An 18902-nucleotide genomic window follows, 5' to 3' on the forward strand; every position below is an offset into this window, starting at 1 on the left:
ACTCATGTGAGTTTTCTACCTTTATCTATTAAATCGTTTTTATCAGTATTACACTATGGCCAGTTCCTTTTTATTTACATGCTTGTGAGATGTCATTTTGGAGTCTCTGCTGTATCCCCTGGTTCCTTGAAAACTTTACTCTGATTATGAAGTCACAAATAATGGAAGCAAACCTTGCAATAAAAAACGCTGCAAACTATGCAGCCAGATCAATCTATCCAAAAGTGTTACACACACAAATGGGACCTTCAATATCATGGGATCTTACTGTTGTACCTCCAGTAATGTTTTGTACCTCATCCAATGCAAAAGGTGCAGCAAAGGATCTTATGTTGGTGAAACAGGACAGAAGTTGCAAGCGAGGATGAATTTGCACAGACATACCATCAAAGAACATAAAGAAGACAGTTTATGCACACCTGTGGGACATCATTTCTCACAGCCGGGCCACACTATAGAAGAACTCAATGTTTTAGTTCTTAAAGGGAATTTCAGAACTATCCAGGAAAGGAAAACGTTTGAACTAAGAATGATACTTCTTTTTGACACGAAAAATAACGGCCTGAATTTAGATATTGGTTTCCTTACACATTATGCTAAAGTTTTACGACCTCTCTGTGACTAGTATCCCCCCCTGCATTCTATAGCTCTCTCTCCCTCTGTCTTATCTCATTAACTCTGCTGCTATCTTTATTACCACTGATTTGTATGTGTTTGGCTTTCCCTTTTTTTTTTTTTTTTTCTTTAACATGCTGCTTAAAAATTTGTGAATCAGTACTGCTTGGACCTAGAAGAAGGGGACATACCCCGAAAGCTTGTCCTGAAAAATTGTATGTTAGTGCAAATAAAAAAATTTTCTCTGAGTGATAAACAGTACTCTTCATCAATCTGGCTCCAGCCTTCTCTGATTGCTGTTGCCAAATCATCTTTGCAGGTTGGAACCTTGTCATGGACCATTTTCTTTAACTTCCACCACAGATTTTCAATTGGATTGAGATCCGGACTGTTTGCAGGCCATGACATTGACCTTATGTGTCTTTCTTTAAGGAATTTTTTCACAGTTTTTGCTCTATGCTCTATGGCAAGATGCATTATCATCTTGATAAATGATTTCATCATCCCCAAACATCCTTTCAATAGATGGGATAAGAAAAGTGTCCAAAATTTCAATGTAAACCTGTCCATTTATTGAAGATTTAATGACAGCCATCTCCCCAGTGCCTTTACCTGACATGCAGCCCCATATCATAATTGACTGTGGAAATTTGCATGGTTTCTTCAGACAGTCGTCTGCATAAATCTCATTGGAACGGCACATAACACAAGTTCCAGCATCATCACCTTGCCCATTTATCACTGAATATGACTTTCATCCAATCATCCACAGTCCACAATTGCCTTTCCTTAGCCCATTGTAACCTTGTTTTTTTGTGTTTAGGTGTTAGAGATGGCTTTCTTTTAGCTTTTCTGTATGTAAATCCCATTTCCTTTAGGCGGTTTCTTACAGTTCGGTCACAGATGTTGACTCCAGTTTCCTCCCATTTGTTCCTCATTTGTTTTGTTGTACATTTTCTGTTTTCAAGGCATATTGCTTTAAGTTTTCTGTCTTGACGCTTTGATGTCTTCCTTGGTCTACCAGTATGCTTGCCTTTAACCACCTTCCCATGTTGTTTGTATTTAGTCCATGTTTTAGACACAGCCGACTGTAAACAACCAACATGTTGTGCAACACTGCGTGATGATTTACCCTCTTTACCTACATACTAACAAGCAGATTTAATCTGATGCAGGTGTTAGTGTTTGTAATGAAAATTTACAGGGTGATTCCATAATTTTTTCCTCAGAATTGAGTGATTCCATAATTTATTCCCTGTGCTTGTTCTATAAATCTAACTGTTACTGGCCACCACAATTATTTTTCTTGATTTCTTTTAGTGTTTCTTAACCGCTAAGCCACCGCCCACCGTCATATGACAGCTGGACGAGGCTTCTGTTGTTCTGGGAGGACGTCATATGACGTCCTCGCCCTCCCGAGCCACTAGGGGGCGCGCGCGTCACTCGGGACCCGGTGCGCGTGCCGGCGGCCGCGATGTCCGCCGGGCACCCGCGATTGCCGGGTAACAGAGCAGGAGCGTGGATCTGTGCATGTAAACACAGATCCACGTCCTGTCAGAGAGGAGAGGAGACCGATGGCGTGTCCCTTGTACATAGCGATCGGTCACCTCCCCCAGTCAGTCCCCTCCCCCCACAGTTAGAATCACCTCCTTAGGTCATACATTAACCCCTCGAGCGCCCCCTAGTGTTAACCCCTTCCCTGCCAGTCACATTTACACAGTAATCAATGCAATTTTATAGCATTGATCGCTGTATAAATGTGAATGGTCCCAAAAATGTGTCAAAAGTGTCCGATGTGTCCGCCGCAATATCGTAGTCACAATAAAAATTGCAGATCGCCGCCATTACTAGTAAAAAATAAATAAATAATAAAAATGCTATAAATCTATCCCCTATTTTGTAGACGCTATAACTTTTGCGCAAACCAATCAATATACGCTTATCGCAATTTTTTTTTACCAAAAATATGTAGAAGAATACGTAACGGCCTAAACTGAGGAAAAAATTTGTTAAAAAAAAAAAAAAAAATTGGATATTTATTATAGCAAAAAGTAAAAAATATTGTGTTTTTTCAAAATTGTCGCTCTTCTTTTGTTTATAGCGCAATAAATAAAAACCGCAGAGGTGATCAAATACCACCAAAAGAAAGCTCTATTTGTGGGGAAAAAATGATAAAAATTTAATTAAGGTGCAGTGTAACATGACCGCGCAATTGTCATTCAAAGTGCGACAGCGCTGAAAACTGAAAAATGGCTTGGGCAGGAAGGGGGTGTAAGTGCCCTGTATTGAGGTGGTTAAAGCCAGAAAGTTGCCATTTGAAATGCCTTTAGTTTTTGGCCATGTCTGTCATCTGCTTTTTTTCTACAACAATAAACAACTGAAGGAACATCCTCAGGGACTGGTGATTCCATAATTTTTGCCAGGGGTTGTAGCTTGAATATTTGGACTCTTGCATAAACCCAACTGTGAAAGGCTTCTTTTAATTACATGATCCACTTTAAAGAATAGATTTATCACTCAAAAATTTGGGTGAGTACGTCGCATTATGGTTCTGCTTATGTATATGCTGATATATATATATATATATATATATATATATATATATATATATATATATATATATAGATATTAATATGTAGTTTTAATATGTAATGTATGTAGAAGACACCTCTGAAGAAGGAGTCTTGAAACGCGTCAGGTGTCTGTATCTAATCTTTCCAATATTCATATGTGGTTGTCATACACCATTTTCACTTGATGTTTTGTATATGTACAGTTTGTAATAAAATTGAATATTTATTAATTCTTAGTACCTCTTTGACTTTAATCTACCAGTGATGCTATAGTCCCACCCCTTAAGGGATTTCTACATTTCCATTTATTAGGGATGATGGCACTCGTCCATTGCAGCCAAATTCCACTTTAAAGAATAACTCCATCAAGAAACATTACTGAGTAGGTAGAGTTTTAGAGAAAAGTTATAAAACATTAATTCTATCATGGTTTCCACATTTTCTTAAAACTAAAAAATTTCCGTCCTATCTAATATTTGTTGTTAGGTAAAAACTGAGTGCCCTACATACCTGCTATTTTCAAACAACCTTTGCAATGAAGATACCAGTAATGATTTAGCACTCTCCTTATCCCTTTTTGAAGCTGAATTTCAGGAGTTCAGCTCCTTTGTAAAAATTGAAGGCACGCTATAAATAAAGTCCAGAGGCTTAACTTTATTATTTATATTTGACAGCTTTATAGTACTCCCAGAAGACAGCTATCACTGTAGTTCCAGGAGAGCGACCTAATCCTTCTGAGCTCTGCATCTTGAACTGGGTAGTCACTACAACTGCTATGCCTGCCCCTCACCTTCTCCTGCCCATTCACAGAAGCCTTTGTATTATGTGAACACATTCACAAAAAACAAAGGCTTTTGTGAATAGGCAGAAGAGGGGATGGAGTGCATAGCTGTTCTGTGTGCATTTCTCCTCTCTCACAGCCCCAAGTGTAATTCCCAGCAGTGCAATAAACCTGTCAGATATAAATAATAGAGATAGGCCCTGGAGATGTCATGCAGATCTGAAAATCCTTGGACTCAACTGATGGTGTGCCTTCACTTTTTACAAAGCGGCTGAATTCCTAGAATTCAGCTTTAATAGTATGTCTATAAAGACAGGTGTGAAATGTGGTGTGAATACTGTAAATTAAAGAAAACGTATGTCTTGCTTTCATAAGAACTGTTTCACCCTACATTGGGCATACTGTATATACCACAGTCCATGTTCAGTTTAAAGTTCTCTCATTCCCTTCCCTGGATGCTTTCTCTTGTACATATTGTAAGTTCTCCAATTTATTAGGAAACAAATGTAAAATAAAGCAAGAGGCTATTCTATTCTTCCTTATGCTGTGTCCCCTTCCTAATGATGGAGATATGTAAAATAAAATTGAGGGGATCTGAGTTAGATCTGAACTGGCAGGTTTGCTTATCTATAGCTATTAAGTGAGTTGCTCGCTCTTGCTTTAATTAATGCCCTTTGGCTAAGGCACTGTATAGAACTAAGTATATTATATCTGAGTTATGTTTTAGGTATTAAATCTGGGATGATAAATGTTCATTCTCTATATTGTTTAGTCTCGTCGTTCAGTATCTCCAGTGACATTGTTGAGGTCAGGGCTTTACTTTGCTAATCTTAGCCAAAACATTAGAAAATTGCTGGAAGCAGGATGTATCCGCTGTTACTAAATTTAAGAATTGGAACCTGATTTATCATATACTCTATGCCATTGTACACTGGAAAATTAAGCTGAAATATGACTTTCTGCAGAACTGGATATTGTGTTTTTGTTGCTTTTGGCATAAATAGAGAAATCTGGGAGTGAGGTCTTGTAGCTGAAAAGTATTTATATTTTTTACATTTATTGCACTATTAAATCCATATATATACACATTGTATGAGTTGATAGTTTGTACATTGTCCCGATTGCATCATATAAAGTGTACGGGAGTTGATCAGGGTAAGTAGGTTTTTATTATCATATAAATCTGGAAAATAAAAGATCCCTGAGATCCCTCCAGTCGTTTGCCTGTGTACTCAGACCTACATAGACTTTGATGTGAGGGACACTGTCACAGGGGCAAAGTGCAAGCATCGTTTTATGTAGTGTACTGTTTACTGAAATAGTGGTCATTCTTTAGTGTCTGTCGCTACTGGACTTTATAAAGTCTCTGCTGTACTGACACCTATTGTCCTTTTTGAACACCTATTTGTAGATCTTCATAATCGGTTTAACATTACAACCAAAATGGTAACCTTTTTTGGTCAGATGGAGCAAATATTCTTATATATGATATAATGTACATGCAGACAAATGCTGGCAATCAAGCTATTGGAGGAGACTGCATTCCTCCTCCTCTGAATACATTTAGACTGTTTGTATTGCTAAAACATATATCTTAGTTTTTATTAGAGTAGGAAAGGGTAAGAAACTCTGTCAGGTTTTTATTGATAACAATAATAACCTGTGCTTAATGCTCAAAACTTAAAAGAGAGAATAAGTAGGAACCAACAGCAGCACTCATCAATATTAAAAACACAAAAAAACAAAAAAAAACAAAATTGTGTTGTGCTGTGTCATACAGTGCTTTAAGGAAATATCCCAAATAGATGGACAGGCACAGAATTCAATCTTCAGATGAAGGAATGGTATGGCACACACTGCTTGGATGCCCATTAGATGGATGGCTCTCATACACACAAAACCAGGCAGTGACACTCACACATGAAGAAGAGCAGAATCCAAATAGTGAAGTACAATTATAACTTGATTTATTAAAAACAAATACGATGTAATCACAATCCACAATAAGATACAAGCATATCACAAATACACTCCCGTCCTTTAGGGGAGCATGCTGATGTCACTGCTACACCTACATGTTTCGTTCTACAGGGCATCTTCAATGGAGCTCCCCCTTGCAAAGATTTCCTCTAACTTTCTGCTGTGTTATTGTGGTGACAATGAGAAAACCTGGAGAATCTAGATTAAGTGTTAACCTTTGTTATGTTATGTTCTATGACTTCATTGGCCAAGTATGCTCCATTGTTTACATTTGGGGTCGATTCAGATGGGCAATGAGTCCCGTCCTCTGTGCTGAGCCGCTTTTTGCTGCATCTGCATCCACCTCTGAGCAAAGTGTGTGTATTTGGATCTGTGCACCTGCTCCTACCCCCAAGTCAAATTTTGATATGCAACTGTGTCATCGCAGCTGCTGTGTCTGCATCTACCTCTATGGACTGCCTGGGCACAGCTCCCACCTGGATGCAGATGCAGCAAAACAAGGATCAGCACAGAGGATGGGGCTCTTTGCCTGTCTGAATGAGCCCTTAGCAGGGGGGCCCGAGAGCTGCCATTTATATCGTGAGTGGACGGGATTGGTCTTTCAGCAAGCGTTGTTCAACATGTTTGAGGATTGCTGAACAATTTTAGTGTTTTTTTGTTGTGTTGAAAGCAAATCTTTATTGGTGGTCTGCCTTCCAGATTTTATTGCCAAAGCTTAATTGAATCAGCTGATGTTAGAAGCTGATTGGCTCCTATGCATGCTGGGAAGGGGTATGTATTTTCAGTGAGGAGACACAGGAGGTGGTCTTTGCTTAGAGAGGAGAGTCCAGCTGAGGAGGGGGGGGGGGTCTTGCCCTCCTCAGCACCTGCTACCATGCCGCCTCAGGCTGGAGGCCTGAAAGCTGGAGAGCTGAACCATGTGTTCTGAAGAGCTGACTGAGGGGAGCCATGCCTGAGAGGATCAAAATGCGCCTCATGTGAGTTCAGACCAAGGATCTAGGGGCTTGTTCTTTTATAGGCTACACCTCTGTGCTAGGTAAGTCAGCTACAGGGTACAGCAGAAAGGGGATATTGGCTAATGTCCTGAAGAGCAATAGTCTACCCTTCTCATAGAGGACTTGCTCAAGAGTGCATGTTGCTTCAAGTAGGAATTCCACAGTCAAGTTGAGGAAGTTGTCCTCCCTGTACTTAGTTGAATCTGGAGTATCTCTCTACATTCCCTTCCCTATCCAGGTTCTCAATAAAACATCAAAAACAACCAAAACCCCTAGACTAATTATCCAAGAAACAAGCCTAAGTGTGTACTTGGCTGTGGAAAATACTGTGCCTGGCTGAAGAGTTAAAGCAAGAGAGTATTCTGGCGGCTCCTACACGGATAGAGCTACCTGTACATATGTTTTTTTTGTGAATGAGTACTCCTTACTCTCCTACAAGACAAAAAAACTTTTTGGCATACTATATACAGTAAGTATAAGACATATTGCGATAAAGGGGGGACACATATAGAAGAGATGAAAGGAGCTGCACACCTCAAAATTAGGTTATAGAAGAATTTTTTCCCCAATGGGGCTTTAAAACAGCAATGTACAGAATCAAGGAAGAAGTTCTTAATGGATATATAGAAAGTGATTTTATCAAATATCATGGTTTATTAAAATACGGTATATAGAAAAACATATATCTCAAATATATCTGGTACAGTAACACACTTCATATTCCACAGTGCAGTAACAAACACATCTTTGTACACATTGTTGCATTACATAATGTTACATGGTTAGCGAGCCCCAATGCGTTTCGACCTGTATGCAGTCTCTTCAGGGGGACAATTGGATCTAAAGAATGGTTACATGAATTCAGAATTACAAAATAAATATATACAGTATGTCACTATGCATCACTTTAATTAGACCATGATAGTATGTTTTTACCGCTCAAGAGTGGAATGGGTGTTCTATGATCCAAGATAGATAGTAGGGGCCGTTGGAGACACCAGAGGGCTCGGAGGCCGCCCCCAATTCCCCAGGAGAGCCAGCCCCAGGGAGCTTGCAAGGAGCCACACTTTACACGCCCCCCCGGGGGGGAGGGAGGAGCACACACCTGCAACAGATACCCAAGGATAGCCGTATATTAGTTTGAGAAAGTTTGATAGTTAGCCTAATCATATAGTCATATAGTAAGTGTTTCTAAATATATATGTAGAGACTTGCGTTAAATTAGATTGTTACTGTGTAAATATATTGCGGTATTATTTTCATCCCATAAATATGACCAACGGAGGTTGATCATATATTCCAGCAATATGGTGAAGTGATATGTCTTTGTGATTCATGCTGCAAATTGGATAAGTGAGGTGGAAAAAAAAAATTCCACAGTCAAGTTGAAGAAGTTGTCCTCCCTGTACTTAATTGAATCTGGAGTATCTCTCTACATTCCCTTCCCTATCCAGGTTCTCAATAAAACATCAAAAACAACCAAAACCCCTAGACTAATTATCCAAGAAACAAGCCTAAGTGTGTACCTGGCTGTGGAAAATACTGAGCCTGGCTGAAGAGTTAAAGCAAGAGAGTATTCTAGCGGCTCCTACGCGGATAGAGCTACCTGTACATATGTTTTTTTTGTGAATGAGTACTCCTTACTCTCCTACAAGACAAAAAAACTTTTTGGCATACTATATACAGTAAGTATAAGACATATTGAGTGGTTGGCCTGATAGTGGTCTGCCTAAAGGAATGCTTCAGCTATTAATGTGCTTCTCCTAGTCTTTTTGACATCTAAAGGAGCCCTGGGGGTGTGCTGCTTTTAGGCTCTGACACATTTAAAGGAGCCCTCAGAATACAATGCTTATAGGCTCTGTCTATAGGTAGGTGTTAGTGTTTTTTTTTTTTAGAAACGTTTGTGGAACAATAAAGCATAGTACACACGATGAGATTATCGGACGAATGATCGTCCGTTTTTTTTTTTTGCATGCTAGTCTCCAGATCGAAAATGAAGAGGTTACTAAAGTACGAAAATTCTCGTACAACATAATAAAAACTTGGAAGTGATGTCCTATGTTGTAGTGTATTTGTATTGCATTTTCGTCTGAAAACTGTACTGATTAAATGAAATTCCTATGATCTCGCATCGCACGAAAACAATTTAGTAAATAAAGATCCGGATAGCCGCACTCCAAAAATTGTTGTTTCCTTTATTGAAGATACAGTCCGTACAAAAACAGATTAAAATTGCAAACTTCTAACGCTTTTCACACTGCTCTCACTGGTGCTTAATTAGCTAAAGCAAACATTTAATGACATGGTATATACGGTATACACATTAACAGAAAGTGAAGATCCGATCAGGGGGCAAGCTGACGCCCTCATTCACATGCAAGGATCCATCTTCAATTAGGTTGATAAAGCAGCTGATGCTACAACTCTATGAGTAGTATATTAACTCTTATGCATGGACATATCAGACCTTCACGTTGAATTTCATGATTGAGAAAAGATTTTTACATCGATGAAAGACACATTCTACATAATTTAAAAAACCTAAAAACAAAAATGAAAAATAAAACCACACCATAAATTAATGCATTTGTTTGCAAGTTTGACGAGTTACTAGCCTAGATTACATGATATCGATATTAAAATTTCAGTTTGTTCAAAACATTAAAAATAACCTAGAAATATTTAATCGATCGGCTAAGTTTAAACTCGACTGGTTTATGTGAACTTTCTCACAGTCAGAACATAAGGCCACAATTCATCAAATGTTATAATATAGCTGAATGATTTATATATAACAAATTAAACTTAAATCAAGCTAAAAATAATAACAATAATATATACACACCTGCACCATCACTTTCTAGAGAAATTTACATATGGGAATATTCATTCATAAAAATGGGACATGTCCCATTCGAAGTTCATGCTGGCTGGCTTTCTTGTGTTAAGAAAAAATATCCAATACATTTCTCTTCTACAGAGGATTTTACATTTATCTTCCCCTCTTACTGGAATCAAAATTCTTTCCACCGCTTGGATGCCCAAATCAGATACATCCTTTTGGTGTATGTCATTCCAATGTCTCGCTATGTTAGTATTGGGATTTTTTTCAATATCATATAAATGGTCATAAAAGCGATCTTGCAACCTGCAAGTTGTTCGACCAACATATTGCATTTTACACGACTTGCAGGTAATGACATACACCAAATATCTTGTATTGCAATTAATTAATGTTGTAATCTTAGATGATTTACTAACTGCTGTGGCCTGAATGGTGTCGCCTTTCAAGATATGAGTACAACATGGGCATCTATTTGATCCGCACCGAAAAGTGCCTTTAAATTGTAGCCAGTGGGCCCATGATTTACAACTACTAAAAAGACTAGGTTCACCCAAAGTGGTTGCCCTACGTGACATTGTCATAACTCCTTTGTCTTCTTGACCCCAGATTTCATATTTAAGAGGTCCTGGCATGCTTTTTTTTCTATTGTAATAGAAATAAAAGTGACACCTTTTTTTTGTTTAAACAGTGTAAAAATAGAACATAAAAGGTAAAATAAATAAGAAATTTTTTTTTTTTTAAACGCGCCCCATCCCACCGAGCTCGTGTGCAGAAGCGAACGCATATGTGAGTAGCGCCCGCATATGAAAACGGTGTTCAAACCACACATGTGAGGTATCGCCGCGATCGGTAGAGCAAGAGCAATAATTCTAGCCCTAGACCTCTGTAACTCAAAACATGCAACCTGTAGAATTTTTTTAAATGTCGCCTATGGAGATTTTTAAGGGTAAAAGTTTGTCACCATTCCACGAGCGGGTGCAATTTTGAAGCGTGACATGTTGGGTATCAATTTACTCGGCGTAACATTATCTTTTACAATATAAAAAAAAAATGGGCTAACTTTACTGTTGTCTTATTTTTAATTCAAAAAAGTGTATTTGTTTCAAAAAAAGTGCGCTTGTAAGACTGCTGCGCAAATATGGTGTGACAGAAAGTATTGCAACGACCGCCATTTTATTCTCTAGGAACCCCCAAAAGTATAATGTTTGGGGGTTCTAAGTAATTTTCTAGCAAAAAAAAAAAAAACAACTGTTTTTAACTTGTAAACAACACATCTAAAAGGAGGACTGGTCCTTAAATGGTTAATAACAATACCTCTAATCTTTTTGAACTCGGGACTGAATGAAATGGAAAAAAAAATGGAGTTTGGATGGAAGAACAAGATTTGTTTCAATTTACATTTTCATTCCTTCTCTTAACATTCTTCTTGTCTCTCTTCCTATGTTCATACAGTAACTTTTGGTGCGTTTGGTGTTTTGGTGGTGATATTCATTGCTCTATATAAAATAGATTTGGGATAACTTCTATTGACAAATCGTTTAAACATATTTAATGCTTCTCGTTGGTAATCACTTTCTTCACTGCAAATACGTTTTAGTCACAGAAACAGTCCCACTGGGATGCCTCTCAGTGTGTGTTTAGGATGGCTAGAATCTGCTTGTAAAAGCATATTCCCTGCAGTTGATTTCCTAAAAAGACTGCTAACAATTTTGTTTCCTTCTCCTCTTAAATGTACATCGAGAAAGTCGATTGACTCTGAATCACAACAGCCTGTAAATCTAAGATTTAAGTCATTGTCATTTATATAAGATAACCACTCTTCTGAATTGTCGGCTTCATTAGACACTATGAATAATAGGTCGTCTATGTAGCGACAGTAGAATAGAGTGTCTGTTCTTCGGGGACTGTCATGTCCAAAAATGCGAGTCCTCTCCCACCATCCCATGTAGATGTTGGCTAGGGAGGGGGAAAATTTTGCTCCCATAGAGGCACCACACTTCTGTAAATAACAATCTCCATCGAACATGAAGTAGTTGTGAGTAAGCAGTTACTCTAAACTTAACACAATAAACTCTTGATGGACCAAAGAGTATTCCCTATATTTAGATTAAAAAAAAAATCACCCGGGTACGTGAATGGGTGGCCCCGCTCCCTCTGACTCCACAGGGAAGCCATTGGGAAGTCCCCGTGTGTCAGAGTGGGGTCAACCGGGTACGTCACCGTGTGGCCCCGCCCTCACTTATAAAAGAACTGTCATCCGCGCTAAAGCATCATAAGGCGGGTGCCTCCCATGGAGGCGGATCTTTTTTATTTTATTTTTCAGTCCGTCGGCGGAGCCATAGAAGAAGATGAATTAACTTCATAGGACATTTTTATTTCTTTATTTTTTAATAAACCATCAACATCATGACAAGTTTCTTTGGGGGCTACCCCAAAGCACCCTCCCAATGTTGAGGGCATGTGGCCTGATACGGTTCAGGAGGGGGGGTGCTCTCTCATCCCCCCCTCTTTTCCTGAGGTCTGCCAGGTTGCATGCTCGGATAAGGGTCTGGTAGGGATTTTTGGGGGACCCCCACGCCATTTTTTTTCTAATTTTGGTACGGGGTTCCCCTTAAAATCCATACCAGACCATATTGAGGGGGACCGCTTAGACAATTTTTTTTTAAAAATTGGCGCAGGGTTCCGCTTAATCTCCATACCAGACCTGAAGGGCCTGGTATGGAATTTGGGGGGACCCCCACGCAATTTTTTTTTTTTTAGATTTTGGTTCGGGGTTCCCCTTAATATTCATACCAGACCCAAAGGGCCTGGTAATGGACTGGGGGGGGATCCCATGCCATTTTTTTCAATGACTTTTATCTGTATGGCCGGGACCTGACAATTCATTATAGCTATGAGTACTTTTAAATGACTTTTTTCCTTTAGAAATGTCATTTTGTGAGGGGACTGTTTTAAACATGGGAAAAATGTGCCACTTTACAGGCATACTATAGACACCCCCCAGGTACGAAATTTAAAGGAATATTTCACTTTTATTGTTTCACTTTAAGCATTATTAAAATCACTGCTCCCGAAAAAACTGACGTTTTTAAAAATTTTTTTGCATTGCTACATGTCCCCTGGGGCAGGACCCGGGTCCCCAAACATTTTTTATGACAATAACTTGAGGAAAAAGACTAATTTGTACCATGGGGGAATATGTGGTGGTCATACCTCTGGTCTTTAGATATCACTGTTTACAGTTCAGTAAATATATAATACTTTCTACACCCTGTACAAATTATTTCTAGTTCATGTTTATGGATGCCTAAACTTGTTAACAGAACACAGAATACAGTATATGAGCTTGAAAGTGTCTTGAAATTACATCTATATTACTGTAAATCTACTCAACTGTTACAAGTACTGCATTTTAAATTCTGTTTTTGTATTAAATTTTTTTCACCATCAGCATTAGAGGTAGCAAGTTTTTCCTAAGCAATATTATGTACTGTACCAAGTTCTGTCTCTAAAAGATTCACATTTTTTATATTCATGTCTTCACACCTATCATGAAATATATTATTACCACTGAAAGATTTATGGGTAGTTTTGGTCATGCTAAATAATAATAGTTCTTATTATTATAATAATTATTATGATTTAACAATTTGCTTACATTGCTAATAATTACTGTATTTACAGCTCATTGTACATGAACAGTAAGTTGAGAAACAATAAATAAAAGAATAAAAAATGTGCTGTACTGTGAATGTGCAAGGCTGCTTTTACGGCAATATTATTTTCAGTAATAATAATGAAATAAAACGAATGATAATCATGGCCAGAATAAAATGCAGACAGTGTAGTATTCCCTCACATTGGAGGTCAGTGGAAAAAACTTCCCTTTTATTTTTTTTATTAAATAAATTCTGTTTACTAAGGTTCAAGAAATACAAGTACAATAAAACATTTGCACCTAATCACGCAGCAGAGCTTGCCGCAGAATTACGATAGAACATACAAGAGCATATAATTTCAACAAAACCCCTCCCCCAAGAACCACAAGCTGCACCCCGCTCCTGGTGAGAAGTTAATCGGCTAGCCAACCAATCCAAAAGTATCTAGTCCCCAATAATAAAAATAAAAATCCTCAGGGGTATAGCAGGAGTCATTGAATCTATACAATTAGGTGTACAAGTTGAAAGGACAAATTAACCCAAAAAAGGCAGGCATGATAAGCAATACTAAACTTTGGTAATTGAAATCATGGGATAGCTCACAGCCAATTGGTACATTGAAGAATGGTTTAAGCATCTCAAGAGTAAGCACTACACCCTAGGCATTGGTGGAGGGAGAGGACAACCAAGGCTGCCAAACTTTCTCAAATTTCTTAGGACATCCTCTACTCAGATAAGTGGCCTTGTAGAAAAGCACCATTTTATTGACTAAGGACTTCCAAAATGTAACAGAAGGGGCAGCAGGGACCTTTCAGTGCAACACAATGGGTTTACAGGCATAAAACATTAGAATACTAAGGAGTGTTCTCAGAGCCCTGGTATGAAACATCCCCAACAGACATACTGCAGTCGTTAGTGGTACCGAGGTAGCAAGGACATCCTTAATACATTTAGCAACATCTTTTCAGAACTCCTGAATAACAGGACAATACAACTTTCCTTTTATTGATGATCATTTGAGATGTGCACTCTTATAATGGTGGTCAATGAAATGCTCCCTAAAGCTGGCCAGTGGGTGGCCCTGTCATCCACCTCCTGCCTGACATCCCACAGAAGGAGAAGGTTTCTATTATTCTGATAGTCAGTGGGAAAAATACTTCTTGCATTGGTGGTCAGTTGCAAAAATGCTCATTACATTTGGGATTAGTAGGAAGGATTGATACCAACTGTACTCCACCTCTTATCCCAGATAGCGGTCTCTAGAGTGATGCCAGCAGCAGGAAAGAAGAAATCTTCAGCAATACACCGGGCATAATAGTATAGGGCTGCTTTCACACAGTCTATGGCAAAGTGGAGCTAACCCAGGAAATTTGCAGACGTACTATGCTGCACGCGTGGTGCAGGTAAAACACAGTACACCAGTGTGAAAGCAACCTTATAGGGGGCTCAGAGCAGTAAGGGTTAGTTTACATTTGCACTTTTGGGGGGTGGTAAAACCCCGTAGTTAAGATGTGTTTTCATTAACCCCGCCCCAACCGCACCCTCTTTAGATACAGTGACCAGGGGTATACACATGCTGCAGCAGGAGTTATATGCCCTGTCATGGTTGGTGGGTGTAACACCTGCCAAGCATGACCCATTCAAGTGAATGAATCCACTCTACAAGTGCCCTGCAACAGCGCAATAAACAAAGGGTTAAAGCAGGCAGCATTGTGCTGCCTTCTCACCATCTGCTTTAACCTTTGGACCCCGCTGAAGCATGCAGTTGCAGGGCACTTGCAGAGTGGCCCCCATTTACTTGAATCAGTTGTGACTGGCAGGCAGTAGCACCCACCAAAAGCAACAGGGGGCTTAATTCCTGCTGCGGCAGGTGTACACTTTTGGATGCTGCCTCAGCAGCTAAAGTGGGTAGGGATTGGGGCAGTAAGACTGCAACTCAGCCGAAGGGTTTTACCACTCCCCCAACTTTATGTTGGGAGTTCCCTAAGGGTTCTACTGCTGAATGCAACTATGGGCTCATTCACCAATGCAGCAGGCACTGCTGCTCCTCTGAAAAGCAAACCAAGTGTGTTTGACAGGTGGTGAGGAGGTGATATGTTGCCTCCTCACCACCTAATTTAAACCCATAATTGCCATGCAACGCATGTGATTGCGACACGGTAGTATGGCAATTAGAGGTTTAAAACAGGTGTGAGGCTACACTGTGATCTTTAAATTCTCCCATGTTGTTCAGGTAGATCTCCAGCTCTTTAAGGTTGCTTATCCTTGCTTAAAAAGGAACAGATCTCAGATCCCACAAATAAGGACAGTGCTGCAAGAGTTTAAAGAGACAGATGTAGGGTGACTTACTGTAAATCTTTATTTATGAAGAGAAGAGGGACAGAGGGACATTGTTCCAAATCAGGGACAATCCCTCGAAATCAGGGACAGTTGGGAGCTATGTGTATGGTACATGCTGGGACCAAGGTGGTCGGCAGGGAAAAGTTGATTTTAGAACAAAGGAACAGTAGTCCCCTGGGTCCTTTTGTTGACTATAGACATGCTGTAATGATTCAACCACTGAATAGATGCATTGTTCAAGTATTCGTGTGCTTGTACAAAGACTCATAAAGCGCTTATTGTATCTTATCCCCAGAAATCTGAAACCTGGGAGTGTAATATGCTACCCATTAACATACCAACTAGCTGAAGTTAATTTTATGTATGCGAGTACCTTACAGTACTGAAACAAATCAGTAATATTAATAACCCTGGTAATGCTGCATTATCTATAATTCAATAATTCAGCACTAGTTATTTTCATGGCATCTGATCTTTACTGTGTCAGCATTGTTTACAAAAAGCATTTTTTAGTATTAAATATGTATGGCCTACCTTGCTCTTTCATTTACAGGATGACAGCTAATAGTCACTGTATAGCGCTGTAGTATTGCAAACAATTAAAAGACTAACTTTTTATTTGACTGCAGTTATCAGATGTGCACTGAAAATGTTGTGGTTTACCTGACAGCAGGCACTTCTTCCTATAGACATACTATCATGTTACACATGCATTGTCTGTTTGTTTTTAATCATTTTGTCCCTACCTCACTAGGAGGCTAGAGGATGCTCTATGTACTTAGCCACCCCCCTCCCCCATTTCTTCTTCATGCTTTAGCCTCCATTAACCACTTGTACTGTTAACTACTGGATCTAGACACACTATAATTTTTGACCTGTCTGATTATCATTTGTTAGGATCCACACAAGTTTTTGGATTAAAAACCTTTATACGATCTGCAAGATGTCATTTGGATTAAATTACTGTCTGCTAATTCTACAGAGACTGTGAGTTACTGCTATCTTGGCCCATCTGGATCAGTTACGGCCCGCACTAGTGTTAACCAATGGTAACTGATCCAGATGGGCCGAGTTAGCTGTACCTTACAGTCTCAGGTGCAATTCAGATCCAAATTTTTGCCTGAATTCGCACCTCCAGTGGACCCAAAAATGCACAGGACCCTTTTGGAAACTGCAGGCTGCGACTGGCCCGAACAGCTGTGTCCAATTCACAAAAAAATAATGATTATGCAGTATTTAACTCAAAATTAAAAATGTGCTGGTAAATATCACAAAAAAATATTAATTTTTTTAACCACTTCCCGCCCGCCATAAGTTTGTGTGCAAAGTGGTTGCATTATCCTGACTGAACATCATATGACGTCCAGCAGGATAAGCCGCTAGTGCGCAGGGCGGCATTCGGTGGTGTGGCGTGTCAGTCTGACACATCACATCTCTGATCCCGGTAAAGGGCTTCTGACGTAGGCTCTTTACCACGTGATCAGCTGTGTCCAATCACAGTGTAAACAGGAAGAGCCGTTTATAGGCTTTTCCTCCATTCACGCTGACAGGCGCGAGTAGAGGAGAGCCGCTTGGCTGCCCTCCTGACGGGGGGGGGGGTCTGCACTGATTGATTATCAGTGAAACTCCCCCGAGGATGCCCACCCAGGGATGCCCACCCATAACCACTAGGGATGCCAATCAGTGCCCAATAGGGATGGCACTGTGCCCATCAGTGATGCCTGCCAGTGCCCCCTGATCAATGCTGCCTAACAGTGCCATCTATCAGTGCCACCCATCAGTGCCCACTAGTGCCACCTATCAGTGCCCATAAGTGTGGCCTATGCATGCCCATTAGTGCAGCCTATCAGTGCCCATCAGTGCTGCCTATCAGTGCTGCTTATCAGTGCCCATCAGTGCTGCATATAAGTGCCTCCTCATCAGTGCCACCTCATCAGTGCCTGCCTATCAGTGCTCATCAGTGCTGCATATAAGTGCCTCATCATCAGTGCCCATCAGTGCCACCTCATCAGTGCCATTTCATCAGTACTGCCTCATCAGTGCCGCCTATCTGTACCCATCAATGCTGCATATAAGTGCCTCATCATCAGTGCCACCTCATCAGTGCTGCCTCATCGGTGTCCGCCTATCAGTGCCAATCAGTGCTGCATATAAGTGCCTCATCATCAGTGCCCATCAGTGCCACCTCATCAGTACTGCCTCATCAGTGCCTCATCATTAGTGCCCATCAGTGCCACCTCATCAGTACTTCCTCATCAGTGCAGCTTCATCAGTGCCCATCAGTGAAAGAAAAAAACTTACTTATTTACAAAGTTTTGTAACAGAAACTAAGAAAAACTGTTTTTTTTTTCAAAATTTTCGGTCTTTTTTTATTTGTAGCACAAAAAATAAAAACCCCAGTGGTGAGTCTATACCACCAAAAGAAAGTTCTATTTGTGGGGGAAAAAAAAATGACAAAAAAATTTAGTTTGGGTACAGTGTTGCATGACCGCGCAATTTTCATTCAAAATGTGATAGCGCTGAAAGCTAAAAATTGGTCTGGGCAGGAAGGTGTATAAGTACCCTGTATTGAAGTGGTTAATAAAGGAATTGTCAAAAACTTGTATAGTGTTTTTTACTTTTTACACTTTTTTGGTAAATGGGTAGGGGTACTATGTACCCCATAGGCAGGGCAGGACTTAGGGTGGTGGAGGCCCCTGGGCTTGAGTCACTTTCGGGCCCTACCTTCTATACATTACTTTAAACCTTTAGTTTTCTTTTAAGCGCGCCACTCTGATACCGTTTGTCCGCCATTACATCACTGTCTAATGCAGACAGGTTCTTTCAATGGCAGTAAACGAGGCACTACGTAACTGCCAATAACCAGCAAACCTCAACATAAGAGTTTAAGGAATTTTAAGGGAAAAAAAAATTAAATTTAAATGCTCATCAATGCAGCCTTGCACAGCGTCCATCTGCATGCCTGTCCAGTGTCATTTGCAGCCTTGTCCGTGTCATTTGCAGCCTTGCCCAGTGACATTGCACCCTTGTCAGTGTCATTTGCAGCCTTGCAGCCTTGTCAGTGTCATTTGCAGCCTTGTCAGTGTCATTTGCAGCCTTGCAGCCTTGTCAGTG

This window comes from Aquarana catesbeiana, linkage group LG03 (assembly GCF_042186555.1).
Source record: "Aquarana catesbeiana isolate 2022-GZ linkage group LG03, ASM4218655v1, whole genome shotgun sequence".
Classification (NCBI taxonomy): Eukaryota; Metazoa; Chordata; class Amphibia; order Anura; family Ranidae; genus Aquarana; species Aquarana catesbeiana.